Below are 15,635 nucleotides of genomic sequence, written 5' to 3'. Positions count from 1 at the left end.
CAGAGGCTCCTCACTTTGGCTATGGGATAGGACTGATGAGGCTGGCAAATCCATAGAAAGGAAACCGCACTGCAGCACTGGAGTTGCATCCTTTGCCCTTCTGCTTGGCATTGTACTGCACATGGGTTTGTTGGCAAAACTCCTACAGGGTTGCTGAGATTGTCCTGCACCCTTAGGTGAGAGAGGACCTTGAGGATATTCCACACTGAAGAAGGGGAGATGCTGTCCATCTGGCTGCTCTTCTCTGGCAGACAAACCCAAATATCTGGCAGATCTCTACTAGCCACCTTCCTGACTAGGGAAGGCTTACTTTTCTTCTCCTTTCCTCCCATTTTTAATGATTCTTTGTATTTGGGCTTTGCTAAATATGGGTCACTCCTTCAATAAGCTTTGTGGTATTTTGGATTCTTTTCCCTTCTGACTCCCTATAAACAACCAGTGAGTGCTGGGAAGTTTTTCCTCCATCTCTGTTTTTGTGTCACAAGCTTTTCTGCTCTGACATCATTGCCATGAACACAGACTACCATCACATTCAGTGTGGATTATTGTCTCTGTGCCTCCTCATGGAGATAGATGCCTATGCTGTTTCATGTGGGTGTTCAGCAAAGGATAATATGTTGAATCCACTTTTCTATGCATCAGCCTAATTTCAATTTGCCTTTGCCTAAACATGAAGTATCCAGGTTCTTGCAAAGAGCATTAGTAACTAAAGTGTGTCTGGTTCCTCACTGTTACTGGTTTTGTGCATTCCTTCTCTGTTCTTTCTGGTTTGTCCTGTTGTTGGGATTATCTATCTCCAGAAAACAGAGTACTATACACATTGCTCCACAGGGACTTTCAGATTGGGCCACAAAACAGCGGACATGCTCTCTGGTTTGGCTTTTTACATTGTATTGTGGCCATGGCTGAGATGGACATGAAGATCTTGGGCACACTTTCATCCTCATCTGAAGGTATGTGCTTGTCTTTTGAGGCTATTTGCTACTTTGGGCATCTCTGGAATAGTACTCAGTTGACAGCAACCATGTCTTCCATTGAGAGGAAAGCTTTTATCATCTTAAAACAGAGGAGGATTTTTTGGCAACCTATTGATGGATTTAAAACTTTCTTTGCTTTTCACACCATTCCTTCCATTTTAAGCATGCCCTGCTAAATGTAATGACTGTACACAATGGTTTTGATGATTGCAAGAGATATCCATGTCACTGATTGCAGTAACAGAGGTGAATAAGTTACCTTGTTCTGCCTTAAGAAGGAACCTTCTTTGTAACTCTTGTACACCTTAACTTTTAAACGAGTTAAGGTCTCTATTGGGAAGCAGTGTTTTTTGGTAGACTGATGGACTGAGTTGGAAAAGCTAGGCAAGCTTTTGAGCTCACCAATGTATTTTGAAGCTGCTACAGTTTCAACAAATTAATCGAATCCCAGTGTTTTTATACTCCACAAGCATCACTTTCTGCTGGTGCTGAGACTTAACTTCACAAAGGTCAATGTGGTTCCCTACATCTGTAGTGGATATGGCTTGATGTATGTGTACATATGCTGTATATATATCAGTGAGCATCTCTTAATAAAATTAACTGAACTAAGATGTCATGGACTTAGTCATGTTGTGGATGATGCGTTATCAGCCACAGGTATTGTCCTTGAACACAGTAACATATAAGTAGCTAAGCTTGCTCAACTTGTCATATCTCTTGCCTTCAAACACTGTCTGGCTCACTTGCCATCTGTCCTGATTTCTTCGTGCTGCAACCAAATCAAGAATACTTTTGAAAGCCTTACTGTTGTGTCCCATCATTCCTCATAAGCCAGCAATTCTGCTGCCAATGCTCAGGAAACTGGTACATTTAGTCTGAGGTTTGTGAATTGCCAGCCTGTCTCATATGCACCTTGTTTCCCACCATCCTCGGGTAACGTGATCACACTATTTATTCAGGGGCATTTGTTCAGAGTCAGCATCAGCCTACTGCCTGCAACATGGATGCTAACAAATCACTTCTAAGATGGCTTTAGGTATGAAAGACCTCAGTTCAATAATGCCAACAGCTCTGCTTCATTCTTCGAGCTCCTTGCACACAGTTTCTCTTTTTTCCCTCCACTACTGCCAAGGATCACAGCAGTTGGTAGAAACAAGACACCCTGGGAAACCATGTCCTGTTTTCACTTTCTGGTCTGTTTCTGTGTGCTGGAATGGAAGGAACTACAACTGTGGTGACTTCAGACACTGCCCTGGGTGACTTCTGTGCACATCTCACAGCCTAGAAATCCACCCTGGAGCAGTCAGGGTAAGGAGCCTCATGCATGCAAATGGCTTTCCCATCGAGTGCAGCACAACAACTTTTAGTATCTAGTTAAGTCTGCAGGGCTGGATCCTGTCCAGGCTCAGCAATGTGATTGTACATCACTGGCATTTCTTTCTGGCTGACCGGGGCAATGGGAATCTGCTGGGTCACCCCAGTTTTTCTGATACAGTCCCTCCATGTTCTGCACTGCTTGTGTTGGGTTGGAAATACAGACAGGTACAGTGCTTAGAAAAATACCTAAATGCCCTTAGTTGGCATATTTCAGCTGTAAAATAACTGAAGCCATTCTTCAGTTCTTGTATCCTCACCTCTCCTCATTTCCTGGTGCTTTCCCTAAACACTTCCATACAGAAACAGCTCTCAGACCCTCTGGGACCCCTGCAGAAGGCTTTGTGTATTTGATTGTTGGGACCTGAGGAGCAAGGCAGTGCTCATAAAGGAGATGTCAGAGAAGTTCCTCAAATGACAAACAAAGTGAGCAAATAAGAATAAAACCAAACCCAACATGTGGACCTTCCCTCCAGCCTGGGCTGCCTCTTGCCCATCCTGCAGTGCTTGTACTCCCCTATTAATGTGATGTTTCCTGGGAAGTTGTTCAGAAAGCCTCGGGTGAAAGGTCTGCCTAGGAGAGATAGCTTTGCCGGGCCACTTTGACAAAAGCAGCTGCTCATAACCAGCACACTGTATTTGTAACATTGTCTTAGGAAGATGCTCATGACTGATGTCAGCTCACAGTAAGAGAAGAGTTTTCCTTTTCCTTAACTAGCACTTTGGTGGGGAGAGGAAAGCTTGCACATGCCTCAGAAGTGAACTGTTTGCCTGTGTGGATCTAAGACACAGGACTGGAGAGAGAGAAGGGCAGAACTCTCAGGGGGGCATTGCTTCTGGGCATGGGGAAGAAGTACAGCCAGGAACACTACACGGAATAGGCAGTGCTGGCTGTGCTGAGAGTCACAGGAGGCCTGGGAACAGCCGGGCTCTTGGCTTCAGTTACGGAGCAGCAGAACTGCACTTCAGAGACCACTTATCACTGCAATAAATCTTGCTTCTCACTGAGCACATGTGGAAGCTGAGACATCTGACAGTAAGGAGGGCTCCTGTAGGCAGGGGTTTGGCAGCCCAGGCAGGCAGCAGTTTGTACAGAGCTACACTCTATTGCCAGTAATGTGACAGAAGCAATACTCTGTGACTAAAGCTGCTGTTTACAAGTATTTTCTTTTCTTGTTCCTGTGTGGGCAGTGAGAAGAAGGGGATTTAGATTAAGAAATCTCTTTTGAAGCAAAGAACTGAAAACAAAATTTAAAACAAATCCACAGCCTCACAGCTTCTGTATAACACATTGTGTGTTGTTTCCCCCACCCAGTTACCCCCAATCCCCCTCTCAGCCTCATCAGCAAGCTGCTGCAGAGTGAGCCTGTCCTTCAGCGTGAAAAGCTGGTGCTGCCATCCTTCCATTTTTAATGCTGCATTTGCTGCAGAAAGCATGAGATGTCAGTGCCTTCTCACACCATATCCACACCCTGCTGCACGCAGCAGTGAGTCAGCACCAGATGCTTGCAGGCTTGGGAGTCTCAGTTTCATCCACTGTAAATCCCTGCAGCTCCACTGGCTACAAGAGCTCCTCAGAGCAACACCAGCTGGAAACCTGCCCCTGTAAATCTCGGGGGATGAGCTGCCCAAAGAGCTTCTCCTCAAGCTGGCCCTGCACAGGGGTTTAATTCTTCCTAGTTCCCAAGTCCATTTCTACTTGTCCTGAAGCATAAAAAGGCTAGGTGGAACTGGGAGCCAGGGCTCTTTGTTTAGACTAAGCATGCAGAGCTTGCTTCATCTGTAGTCTAAATACAAGTCTAAATGAGTACAAATGAAGGTCAGGAGCTTGTGTGCCTGTGTGCAGGGAAGCAGTAGGGGTGCAGCCTGCTTCTGTCTTCTTGGGAAGAAAACAGGCATTTGTAAAGCCTGCACACATCTAGTTTGGAGACAGACTGAATATCCATTATGTGCACACTAGCAGGAGCCTATTTTTAGCCAGTGGGCAATCACAGGGTATCTGTCAGTGTAGTGTTCAAATCTTATCCCATGCCTTCCATTTTCTTTCCCCCTCTCTTCAAGTCTTCACCACCCCTCCTCCAAACTTACCCCTTCTTATGGAAACGGGGAGACATTTGATGATGTAGGTAATGAGATTCCGTCTCCACACAGACAACATTCAAGAAGGTTCATTCAATCATTCAAGGTTTTACCTCCTTTCTCCGTGACTTTTCACAACAAACAGATCAACAGACAGTTCTACGATCACATAACAGGAACTTCCCCTTCCTTTCCCTTTCCCTTTCGCTTCCCCAGGGTTTGAAGCATGACCTTCTTCTCAGCATCGCACCATGTGGTACTCAGCAATCAGAATCTGAAACATTGACACTATTTTGTTACCATAATGACTTTGAAAGTGCATGTGCCTCCTGGTATCCCCAGTCAAAATGAGCTCATGGAATTTGAGTGGTTAGCAGGAGTGACACAACCTTCACATGCATTGCTAGAGTCAGGGATGACAGAAGCAGCACACAATCTGCTAAATGAAGGGCTCTGCTAAGGGCCTTATCAGCACACAGGGCCCAAAGTGTTGACATATAGGCACAATACATTTTTATTCTGCTATGTTTTATGGCATGTCATATCCAAAAAACATACCTCAAATAGTCTGAGGCATGAGAAAGTAATGACAAGATTGGCAAAGCAATGAAAAAATGGATAGTGTTGCACTTATAAACAAGACCAGGTAAACTCAAGCATTTCAAACAACTGCAGAAAATAGGACTTTAACATGGTTACTGCCCAGGAACATTCAGCTACACAAACCTGTAATTTTAACAGTCTTAAGCATAGCCTCTAAATAAAACTGATTTTGCGTATCAAATTCTCTTAAATTAGTATCTAAAAGAATTCCCCTCACTTAAAAATTCCTTATTTCCCCTCATATTAGGATGGAGTCTGGACTACTTCCAACATAACTCCACTATAACCAAGACATCTTCTCATCTGTATAGAGTTACCCCAAGTTAGTGCTGTACTTTCAAACTCAGCTGTGACTCCAGAAGACTAGCAGTAAAGACATCCATGGACAGTAATTTCCTCATCTACTCCAGCTCTGTCCCCAAAGTTTACAAGGCTTCACTGTCTCTGTGACTTAGAAATAGGCAGACCCCAGCAGGCAAAAGCTGTTATACTGATGGAGAACTGAAAATATTCAACAGCTGTGAATCTCCCCAGTCATTTATCTCTGAATTTCAATGAGTATCTCAACACTAAATCACTCTCTTGCAAAGCTAATTTATAACCCCTTTTTCTCTCTGTAATAGTACTCTGGAAACTTGTGGGCAGGCTAGTAGTTTTACAAGGTTGGTTTACATGTTTTGTCATGTAAAATACTACAAATAATCATCCTATTCTTGTCTTGCAAGAAACAGGCAAGAGCTGCAGTGACAGAGCAGTCTTTCAGGGAGAATGTGTTAGCAATCCCCTGAACTCAGTAAGTGATCAGAGGTACCTTGTGGCCCAAGGGGAATGCAGAATGAGAGTGTTAAAACAGTCTCCACAGCACATGGGCAGTGGAAGGTTACCCATGTGAGAACGCTGCACTCCAACACTTCCTGAGAATCCAGCCTTTTTGATTCTACTGCATGGTGAGCTAGCAGAAACTGATGTGCTAACTGAGAAAAGTCTTATACATTACAGCCTGGAGATGCTACTGACTAAAAGCATGCTGGCTGTGGTGCTGGTGTACTGCCTGCCTATTTGCTTGCTGTTGTAGGCTGTGTGAGAGAGAGATTTTCTCTCATTTTGCAGACCTCACAATAGGAGTTGTGTGTACCCAGAGGGCACCACCTGCCACCATCACCAATCCACCCCCTCCTGCTTCATACAGCTGTCTTTGGCCATGTCCACGTGGCATTCCTCACGTCTGGGATAGGTATTTTTGCAATGGATCAGTTTTCATCCCAAACCCCAACACCCTAAAACCAAAGCTAACCCCAAAAGCAGAGCTGTAGAAGCAGCAGGTTTGTACTCCTGGAAGAGGACATGGAGAGAGCTCATGGGGTGTTATCCACTCACAACTAAGCTATTTTTGATTTGTTGAGTCTTTTAATACTCACACAACATTTCTTGCTTTACATAGTGCTAGAATCACAATGTGAAAGATGACAATTTTTCAAACCACAGTGCCACAGACTCTTCCAAGGGAGTGAAGTATAAGAAAATCTGGGTTTGTCTGTGTAGCATTATGGCTTGTTTGCTTATTTAATGAGAGTTTTACTGTTTGCATCTACTCAATTTCTAGAAAAAAAAAGCCTGTTCCATTTGCGATGAAGAGTACTAACACCTTCCTAGAACAGGTGCTTTTCAGCAACGCTTCTGAGGGTCTTCATGACAGACCTGCTGGGCAGCTGGGATGAGGACCAGCCCCTGGCAGAGCAGCCTGAAGTCTTGGAACATATAGTGAGGAACAAATCACCATATAATGGTTTATAAGCTGGTACACTGACCAGTTTAAAAGGCAGATGTGCCCATTGCAGACCTGGGTGATACTCCTTCTTAAGGGTGATACTACCACCTTGATACTCCAGAATACCAGCTTGAAAACTCACTAGAGGAGGAAACTCCTTGCCCAGCACTGGGCTGAAGCAATGAAACAGGACCCGATTTCTTCTGTATGACTGCAGCTCAGTTAGTTCATTTATACTATTGTCCTATCCTTGTAATGGAAAGAAACACACTGCAGAACAGTCCAAGACCAGTTCCTGCCAGCCTGCATCCTAGAGGCAGAGCATGCCACTTATTTCTAAAATTATCTCCTTCGCTGCATGGTTTTGGCCAAGGTTATTGCCCATGCATTCACATCACCTCCTGAGACCACACACACACATCCTTGCTTGTGCATCCTGTTTCCATCCACTGCCAGGAAACATTACACATAATATATAATGTGCATAAAACCACAAGCCTTGAGATAGGACACAAAAGAAGATGAAAAATACATATCTATATTGCTTTGTTTGAATGAAATGGGCACAAATGAAGCTTAAAAAGTAAAGAAGCAAGACTCAAACTGTGGAGAACAAGAGAATGGGGATCTTATCCCTTCCAGTGTGGGGGTCAGGCAGATACACTGGTGAGGTATGAGCAGGAGGAGAGGGTGTCAGATCTCTGATGCTGCCACAACTACAAAGCAAGCTGTTCTCTCCTTTCTGCCACACTTCCCTTTTTCAGAGTAAGAGCTGTTAAGAATTACACTACTTGTTATGTCTTCCTCTCAAATCCTGTTCCTGCTTTGCATACTGCTTTTTCTGTATCTGCAGCTATCCTTATTTTTCTCCCTGTAAATCTCTGGAGCATCTTTGCTTCTTGCATTATCCTCAGGGTGCCTTCCATCTCGGCTTAGGAAGTTACTCCCTGCATTTCTAGAAATTTGTTTGCTGCTCAGCTTTGTTAACCCCTTGCTCACTTTCTCTGACTGTGATCCACCTAATTTTCAGTTTTGGCCTGAAGGCCCTGTGTGTAAAAGGAGGATCAGTTCCAGCATCAGGGAAAGCAAGACACCAACAAGGCACAGGCCTTAGGGAGAGTGAGATGTGCATATCCAGCTGGCTGTCAATGTCATCTGCTCAGATGAAAAATCCCAGAGGGTGTGGATTAGCATGAGAGTTGAGGGACTCTGCAGTGAAAAATTTTTAGGAAGCACTGACTTGCTGCAAACCAAAAGTCCGAATTCCTACAAATTTTTCAGCTGGACTTGGGACAGCAGCCTTTGGAAAAAGGGATGGCTGGTATGCTTAGCCAGGGTGTAAGAGACATGGTATCAAGGCCTTGACCTCTGAAGTGGGAATGAATCTGCATTCCATGTACTGAGCTGGATAATGTTCACTGTTGAGGTGCTAGTACTCAGTGCACTGGAAAAGAATGAGTTTCATGATGGTGCCCAACTGAAACACCTCAGCCAGAGTCCTAAGCAACCCAAGAGCACATCAGCATCTTACAGCTTATATTCACAGGTGCTGTCTGTGCCTTTAGAGAGTGGAGGTGCAAAGACTGCCACCTGAGAGGATGAGTCTGTGAGACCTTCAGGAACACAGCAAGCCCATTTCTAACCTGTGTACAGAGGGACAACACTCTTGGGCAAATGATGTAACTCTTTGGCATGGTCTTGTGCAGGGCCAAGAGTTGGATTCAATGTTCCTTATGGGTCCCTTCCAATTCAGCATATTCTATGATTTTGTGACCTAGCCGTTAAGAACCTACTTTCTCAATCCTCCTTCAAGTTTCACTCCTCACCACTTGACTCCAAGAGCCACACTCTCCATCCCAGGACTGGCCAGCCTTACGAGCAGTGCTGAACTGAGGGCAGGAGAAATCCTGGTTTATTCTTCTCACATGAAGATCCAGCACAACTGTTTCTGCAAAACTGTGGAGGATTCTTTGCAGATGCAGCACAGGACTTCTCAGAGGACAAGCTAAAGGTAACTGTATGGAACTGGTGTACAAAAGTACTTTAATTGCTTTTGATGCTGCAGACCAACTTCATTAAGCCCTAGGCAGATGAGTCACAGTAGCAGGCTGTACTGGTGAAGGAAACAGAGTGGGACATAGGGAGAAAGACAGCCTTTCCACAATAATTAGACAATTAGACAATTACTGTTGTAAGTGGAACTGCCTGATATCTTGCCTTCAGCTGGACTTTAACAGTAGGTGATCAGAGATGTCCTCAAGGATCAAAAGATGCTAAACAGTGTCCAGCTTATCTGGCTTTTGTTGAAATGAATGAAGTAATGTTTTTCCTCAAAGGGCTTAAGTGCCTTCAAAGCTCACACTTTCCTTACTTCTTTCCAGCAAAGGGAAAACTAGTACCACACAATCTACATCCACTGCCTTCACCCAGTCAGATCTTGCTCACCTGGCAGAGCCTCATCAGTATGTGTAAGGGAAGAGAATGTCCTTGCTGCAAGACTGAAACTGGAAGGCAAAACCTGCCACATTCACAACTAATCTGGCAGCAAAAAGGACACAGCACACTCTCTGCCATGACTGTGCTATGCTGCGGTCCCTTTGCTGTGGTCGCTGTTACACACAGTAACTAATGCAGGAGTGAGCCCCATTCTTGAGATGCTGGTGGAACTCCCACTTGCATGTCCAGAAATGCACCTGAGACAGACTCTTGGCAGCTGTCACCATGAGCTCACGTCATAAGAGCTCAGGACTTGCTAAAACCATGATGGCAAGAGAACTTAGAAGGAAGCAATCCTGTGTGAAGGCTTGCTTATGAATTTGGGAATTTCCAGCCTCTGGGTATCTTAAATTATTACTGTTACCTGCAAAAAGAAAAAGCTGTGATGAAGATCCTTCTGAGGAGATCACACCAGGAGACCTGATTCACCAACAACATGCACATGGGCAATGTGAGCTGATGGAAAGGGTCCCTTCAGCTTCTCCACCCACTGCGGTCAGTGTGGGTCCAGCACTGAATAGACTCTGACTGCAAGAGGTAGTCCCCTCAGTGCACAATGAAGGGAAAACATGTTGCCTCCCAAAAGGGGCTGCTAATTACATGAACTGCAAGGTTTTGTGCTTCTTTTCCCTTTTTTTTTGTTTTTTTTTTTTTTTTTTTGTCCGTTGACATAATATCTAGCTCTCAGGTGAGAGAGAATTCTAGGCATACATGTGCTAGAAAGCATTCAAACACATAAGATAATCTTCTATGACTGTTCCTTACACTGTCATATACCAAACAAGTACTGTGAAGGCAAGAGCAAAAAAATTCAATGAGTGCAGATGAATTAGGAAGGACCTGCTCCTTACATAGTAAGTTGTCTTACTGATAATGCAACAACAAACACTAATGTGAATGTCTTATTTTATTTTTCATCCCCTCACTGTGAAGTAAGTAGCTATATCCTGAAAATTACCAGGCTCTGAAAAGTTATCAAATATTTGCCTGAATGACACAATTTTCATGACAATATTGTCCTGAGGAGAGTTATTACATAACATATTTGCAAAAAACTTTGCCAACAAACTGCAAAAGCTTTTAAATTTACCATTAAGTGCCAAAGTTTATAAAAAAGTCTTGAGCAGCATGGTCATGTAACTTTATGCTTTCCTACATCTTCAAGCAATTCATTAAAAGAACTGTAATGACTAATGAATGCACAGCAGTCTATAGTGGCTGTTGCTCTGCAGATCTAGTGGTAACTGCGGATGCAAGCAGCTTTTTCAGAACCTGATTTTTATTAGAGTTTTTTACTTTTTGCTGTGGAGACTACTTAGGAGCAGCTGCAGCTCCTTTGTGCAAGTTTATTTGGTTTCTCAAGGACTAAAATATGCTTTTCCTCCTTTATGTTTTAGTGTGGTAAGGTGGAGTGGGGATGGATTTTCACTAGCTATGTGTTTGTGCCCTGACTGCTCCTGGTGAAGTGTAGATCAAACCCTGCTGTGGACAACCCCTGCATGTTTAACCATATAACAACTCTCATCATACAGAGAGAAGGCAAAAAACTGCTGAGTCAGTCTAAGATATCTGTTCTCCCCCATCCAGGACTTATTGCCATTATATTACCTGATTTTTGATGTTTTTGTGAGAATTACAAGAGCCAGTATGGCTAGGGAATTTTTCCAGGTAACCATACAGACATCTTTGAGCTTCTTCAAAAACTTTTTACACTTCCCTTATTCTCATAATCAATACATTTATGGAATGAGGGCACAGTGGTAGCAGCTTTCTAAAAACGACATAAAAAAGCCATTGCTTTTTTGTGGCATCCCATGAAAATCAATGTTCACTAAGGCTCCCTCATTTCAATTGCAAATCTGGAATGTGGCAAGTTTATAGAATGGGTGTGAGATTGCACATTTAAATGTGATCTGGGTTAAAGCTGCTATAAGACTGGTTCTATTATCCTGCCGACACATTCACTGGATTTGTGCTGGCATAGAGGAGGGTGAAAGACTCCTTTTTGTGGGGCTCCCAGACTCCACTGTCACATTTATAATTGCACAACTCCCAGGCCAGCAATACCAGTGGTCTCTTGTCCCTCTGCATAAGGGATGTCTTCCTGACTCTCTCCCTGCCATGCATTGTTTTCTGGCACTGTGCTGCTTTCTACCAGTTAACTCCAGAACCACCAAAGAAGGCACATGGATGGAGGAAGTGGTAATACCCAATTAAGGTTTTGTGCTTTGCTGGAAGGGAACTAGAACTTTATTCCTGGCTCTGCTATATGCTTCCATTGCAATGCTAGCAAGTGAGGATGTTCTCTGACATGGCCACTAATCTCATTTCACTCATTTTTCTGAGAGCTGGGGCCTGATCCTTCCAAAACATTGTGCCTTCTGAGTGCTGCTGAACAGGGACTGAATAGGTAAAAGAAAAGTCTCAATGCTCAAGCTCTGAGGACATAAGGGAGAGGCTATCTAAGATGGTAGCACATTTGCAAGTGGTTACACCTGGTCCAGTGTCTGTGGGGAGGAGCATGAACACCCGCAAAGCTACAGAAGAGATCACACATAGGAGCTAAGTCAGTAGGGTAGTTGTCGTTTGGCCACTCTCTCACCCTTGAGGGTACCAACAAAGACTCTCAGCTGAGGATCTCTGACTTAGCCGTCTGATAATTTGGCCACAGCCATCTGATAAATTGGCCAAAGAACCCATTTTGCAAATCACATGTAAACAAGTGAGTGACCCAAACTGCTTTATGTGACTCATACTCTCTGAAAAGGCACTCTGTAAACAGCTTTTATGGCTAAAAACGATTATAATCTGTCAATTACAGCATGCTACGCAATGGGGCACAAGTGTTCCACATTTTTGTCATTTGTCACACATTGCTGTGGCTTGTGTCACACACTGGCAAAACTCTAAAGGTTGAGAAATTTGGTTATGGTCTTGATAGTATGAGCCCATAGCAGGCAGTCTCTTCATGAGAAAAGATTTTGAAAAACAGAAGAAGGATGCTGGGAATAGAAAGAACCAGCTACAAACACACAGGTAGCGATGAACAATTCTACAAAAGGATATCTGAGTCATTATGGATCAAAAAGGGTGGGGAACAACAAAGCCACAAAAAATCATGTCCCAGGGCATGCTGCATCAGTAAGCCCCCCCATGCAAGATTACAGTCTACTCTTTGAAGAAGGAAGATGTGGACAAACCAAGAAGAGTCCAGCAATAATCACCCTAAACATGAGCATAAACATATGAACACATGAATATAAATGAGTGAATAACTTCAAGATCAGAAATGCTGAAATGGAGCAACAGATGCTATACACATTCAAGATGCAGACGTGGCCATTAGCAGTGTAACAACTTAATGCTACTGCTGCTGCAGATCATTGCAGACCAAAATCTGACTTTTCCAGGATATGGAGGTTTCCTACTGATATCAGATACATGCTGTTTGTATTTGCCCTTTCAGAGTTCAAACTCTGACACAGTTCAGTGCATAGGAGAGGCTAGCCCCACAAAAGGCCGTGTAATCCCTTGTAATTTTCAAGGAAGGTTTTTCAGATAACCTGCTCCATGCTTCTTCTGGTAGAAGGATATTAATTTAATGAGCCTTGAGCTAATTTCTTCCTGCAACCTTTAAACTCTCACACGAAGAGCACTAGCACTAGAAAATAGAGGTAAAGAACTTTAGTTTTTAGAGTAGACTTACAATGAACATTTCTAGCAAAAATTACCAGTTTGTTTGGGGTAGCTGAGAAAACAGTTTGTTTGGCTCAGATCTACTTTTCGTACTCAGCACAAGAAGAGTTGTTATATTCCATGGACATGACTTTCTGGGCAACACAGGACATGCAAGTCTTGAGATGGGGAGGAGAAATTAGTGGGGAATGAAAAATATTCTAATGCTCTGTTTGGCAAACATTCTATGTTTGAATCATGGTCCATTTGTGTGCATGTACACGTGCATGTGAACACATGAAATTTTGTTTAGGGTTGAATGGAAAGCAATATTCACAATTCATCAGCTTAGTGTCATTTGGAGGATGCCGGATGTTTATTACTGGGAATATAATAGCCATTTCCTGTGGGAAAAAACTATTAATGGAATAATTCCAAAAAGTTTAAAAGAGTATCCAATGTGTTTCTGAAACATTCTAGAGGATTTTAAACATATGTAACATCATGCAGATCTTCCACCAATAATGTATATGTTATTTTTTATTCAGCCTAAGTGGTTACTTTTTAGAACAAGAAAAAGTAAACCAGAAGTCTGGCCTGAAGAAAAAAAAAATCTGTTAAAGTTTAGATTCCTGAAGTTGCCAAGATTTGAAGCCTGTGTTCTCAATAAAACGCTATATAGTTAATCTTGTCAATCCTAAGTGCTGAAAACTCATGAAATCGCCATGAAAATTAAAATCTCACTAAAATGACACACTAGGTTTGGACTCTGGATTTTTGATCTTTAGCTGTCCAGATTTTCAAACTTACTTTTGCAATAATCACAATTAGAAATTATGAAAAAATAGCATTACAGAAGAATTAAGTACAGATGTTTATGTAGTATCAGAACTGAACAGGCTGATACTTTGTCAAGAAAGCTTTGAGTACCAAGAGCTTTGTGTCTGTATCTGAATGATATTACAAGTCATGCTGCATTGCTTGCGTTTTAATTGCTACTTTGATGGAATACATCACTTGGTTACAAGCAACTTCTAATTGTTCTGACAATCCATGTTTCTGAAGTGTTTTTTATTGCAAAACAGTTATCTCCAAAGAACTGTTATCATAATTAACGTTTGCAAATCTTTAGTCAATAGTCATTAGTAATTTTTGACAACAGCTGACCAAATCAGGGCCTCGATCCAAGTAACAGCTGACACCATCTACACTGGTTGAGCTCACAAAAGCAGGAGCTTTTATTGACAATCTAGGTAAATAATGGCAGAACAGATGCTATGGGGAAAATGTGCTACTGCAGCAAGAGCCCCATATCATCTCCTTCTGCAGGCAGAAAGCCAGTAGAAAGCAATGCTAGATTTCATTTTTGACAACAGCGAAATATTTATTGTGATGAAACAGATCAAGGCTAGAGATGCAGAAATTGTTTTTCCACTGGCACTGCAACCTTTCTCTAATGTATGGGGAAATCTTCAGAGGGATTTATATACCTAAATAAAGTGGTTGACACCTAGGGACATTTACCAAAAGGGTCAAACTTTACCCTGGAGTAAAACATATTCATTCTTCTGTCACTATAGGATATGAGACAACACGACGCAGACACCCTGCTGCTCTTAAGGCAGGAAAAAGGGAAGTTTATTTTCTGACTCTAACATTTATAGATTTCTAAACGTGACAGTGGATTGGAGGGTGAAAGTGCCACCTCTCCAATGACACTGGACAAACCAACAGTCTATCAAATTTCTCCACCTCCATAAAAGAATGTAAAACAATAAGTTGATCACAGAAAGTGTATGAGAAAGTTTGCTACAAGAATGCAAACATCAGAAGGCTTAGAAAATCTAAAAAAATCAAAGAAACATTCTTTCTTGCCTGTCTTCATCTCATACAGTTTTTAAGAAGAAAAAGAGAAAGGAGAGAAATGACATTTTATGCATTATCCACAATTCCTTTTGCATAGGGTAATTTCTATAACTTCATCTGCTACCAGTAGGTCCCAACAATTTGCCACAGAAGACACATCCACCAGCAATAGCTGAGCATGTATCTTCCACACCTTTGAATGTCAGCCCCACTGCAATTCCCCCAGTGCCTTTCACTTCTCTTTGGGAGGAAGTTGGGGGGTTGGGGTGGGTGTTGGATATTAACTTCTCCCATGGGTCAGGATTTCGCACCTGAGTATAGAGGGTTTAATTTGATCTGCTCCCATGTGCAAGTTGCTATGAGCCTGTAGTGGGAGCAATATGTGAACTTGCATAATCAAAGAAGGAAATAGCAATAATCCTGACCATGTCCATGTGGCTTTCATATAACAGAACAAAGCCTGTGCTGTGAGGGATTTTGCTGCTGTCCACTCATGTAAAGTCTGCCCTGATGTGTTCCTCATATGGAGCAGGACAAGTTTTGAGCTTGGAGATGTGTCTGGTAGTGGGGAGGGAGGCCAGAGAAGGAGGGACACAGTGGTCTTGGCAGAGAGCAGTTCTGACATTACACAGCATTAACTAAGCGCTGCCACACGAAAGCAGCCAGCAGCTGCAACTTTTTTTTTTGTAGGGCTTTTGCATTGAGTTACAGCCCAAACCAGCAGGCACTACAGACCAATCCCTGCTGTTTCAGCTATTGTGCTCTTCCTTCTCACATATCTGTGAGGAGTAGTC

General features: G+C 42.8%; 1 protein-coding gene and 1 long non-coding RNA gene across 23 annotated transcripts in view; both read right to left on the bottom strand.

The window, feature by feature from the left end:
* NRG1 (neuregulin 1) overlaps nt 1-15,635 on the bottom strand; it is a 444,984-nt gene that overhangs the window by 66,836 nt on the left and 362,513 nt on the right. The window lies entirely within an intron of this gene.
* LOC135290619 (uncharacterized) lies at nt 3,420-5,482 on the bottom strand. The gene is made up of 3 exons (XR_010353375.1): nt 5,354-5,482; nt 4,443-4,707; nt 3,420-3,533 (listed from the first exon to the last, which is right to left on the bottom strand). It is a non-coding gene; the product is annotated as an uncharacterized LOC135290619 (long non-coding RNA).

This window comes from Passer domesticus, chromosome Z (assembly GCF_036417665.1).
Source record: "Passer domesticus isolate bPasDom1 chromosome Z, bPasDom1.hap1, whole genome shotgun sequence".
NCBI lineage: Eukaryota > Metazoa > Chordata > Aves > Passeriformes > Passeridae > Passer > Passer domesticus.
This window is presented reverse-complemented; position numbering and strand designations above follow the sequence as displayed.